Here is a 2,400-nt window from a genome sequence, read left to right on the forward strand (position 1 = left end):
ACATTTCTTCTCTCTGCCTGTAACCCTCTCCATATCTCCATCTCTTGCTCTCTCAGTCCATCTCCCCTACCCCTTCCCTTTCTCACTCCGCCCCTCACTTTCTATCTGTCTCACCCTCCCTCCCTCTGTTTCCATCCCTTCCCCTCTGTCCCTTCCTCCATACCACCCTCTCCATTGCATCCATATTCCCTTCTCTCCAGGAACTATTTCTTCCTTCCGTTACGTCACTCAGTCTCCATCCCTCCTTCTCTGACCCTGCCACACTCTCTCACTCCGTCTCTTCCTCCTGAGAGGTTTGGGGGAGGGGTGTAGTTATGGAATATGGATGAGGGATGGAGGTTAATCTGAGGGGTGTTTAATCTGTGGGGGGTTTAATCTGAGGGGGTTTTATCTGAGGGGGTTTAATGTGAGGGGGTTTTAATCTGTGGGGGGGTTTAATCTGAGGGGAGGTTTATTCTGAGGGGAAGTTTATTCTGAGGGGGTTTAATCTGAGGGGGGGTTTAATCTGTGGGGGGTTTAATCTGAGGGGGGTTTCATCTGAGGGGGGTTTAATCTGAGGGGGTTTTACTCTGAGGGGGTTTAATCTGAGGGGAAGTTTATTCTGAGGGGGTTTAATCTGAGGGGGTGTTTATTCTGAGGGGGTGTTTAATCTGAGGGGAGGTTTATTCTGAGGGGGGGTTTAATCTGAGGGGTGTGGTTTATTTTGAGGGGGGTTTTATCTGAGGGGTTTAATCTGAGGGGTGTTTAATCTGACGGGAGGTTTAATCTGAGGGGGGTTTAATCTGAGGGGAGCTTTATTCTGAGGGGAGGTTTAATCTGAGGGGGGTTTAATCTGAGGGGAGGTTTATTCTGAGGGGAGGTTTATTCTGAGGGGGGGTTTAATCTGAGGGGGGTTTAATCTGAGGGGTAGTTTATTCTGAGTGGGTTTAATCTGAGGGGGGGGGTTTATTCTGAGGGGGGGAATAATCTGAGGGGGGTTTAATCTGAGGGGAAGTTTATTTTGAGGGGGGTTTAATCTGAAGGGGGGTTTAATCTGAGGGGAGGTTTATTTTGAGGGGGGTTTAATCTGAAGGGGGGTTTAATCTGAGGGGAGGTTTATTCTGAGGGGAGGTTTATTCTGAGGGGGGTTTAATCTGAGGGGGCGTTTATTCTGAGGGGGGGTTTAATCTGAGGGGGGTTTAATCTGAGGGGAGGTTTATTCTGAGAGGAGGTTTAACCTGAGGGGGGTTTAATCTGAGGGGTGTTTAATCTGACTGGAGGTTTAATCTGAGGGGGGTTTAATCTGAGGGGAGGTTTAATCTGAGGGGGGTTTAATCTGAGGGGGCGTTTATTCTGAGGGGGGGTTTAATCTGAGGGGGGTTTAATCTGAGGGGAGGTTTATTCTGAGAGGAGGTTTAATCTGAGGGGGGTTTAATCTGAGGGGTGTTTAATCTGACGGGAGGTTTAATCTGAGGGGGGGAATAATCTGAGGGGAGGGTAATTCTGAGGGGAGGTTTATTCTGAGGGGGGGTTTAATCTGAGGGGGGTTTAATCTGAGGGGGCGTTTATTCTGAGGGGGGGTTTAATCTGAGGGGGGTTTAATCTGAGGGGAGGTTTATTCTGAGAGGAGGTTTAATCTGAGGGGTGTTTAATCTGACGGGAGGTTTAATCTGAGGGGGGTTTAATCTGAGGGGAGGTTTAATCTGAGGGGGGTTTAATCTGAGGGGAGGGTAATTCTGAGGGGAGGTTTATTCTGAGGGGGGGTTTAATCTGAGGGGGGTTTAATCTGAGGGGTGGTTTATTCTGAGTAGGTTTAATCTGAGGGGGGTTTTATTCTGAGGGGGGGGAATAATCTGAGGGGGGGGTTTAATCTGAGGGGAAGTTTATTTTGAGGGGGGTTTAATCTGAAGGGGGGTTTAATCTGAAGGGGGGTTTTATCTGAGGGGAGGTTTATTCTGGGGGGGGTTTAATCTGAGGGGGGTTGAATCTGAGGGGTGGTTTATTCTGAGTGGGTTTAATCTGAGGGGGGTTTTATTCTGAGGGGGGGGAATAATCTGAGTGGGGTTTAATCTGAGGGGAGGTTTATTCTGAGGGGAGGTTTATTCTGAGGGGATGTTTATTCTGAGGGGGTTTAATCTGAGGGGGGTTTATTCTGAGGGGAGGTTTATTCTGAGGGGGGATTTAATCTGAGGGGGGGGGGTTAATCTGAGGGGGGTTTAATCTGAGGGGAGGTTTATTCTGAGGGGAGGTTTATTCTGAGGGGGGGGTTTAATCTGAGGGGGGTTGAATCTGAGGGGTGGTTTATTCTGAGTGGGTTTAATCTGAGGGGGGTTTTATTCTGAGGGGGGGGAATAATCTGAGTGGGGTTTAATCTGAGGGGGCGTTTATTCTGAGGGGGGGTTTAATCTGAGGGGGGTTTAA

The sequence above is a fragment of the Heterodontus francisci genome, chromosome 28 (genome assembly GCF_036365525.1).
Source record: "Heterodontus francisci isolate sHetFra1 chromosome 28, sHetFra1.hap1, whole genome shotgun sequence".
NCBI classification, from domain to species: domain Eukaryota; kingdom Metazoa; phylum Chordata; class Chondrichthyes; order Heterodontiformes; family Heterodontidae; genus Heterodontus; species Heterodontus francisci.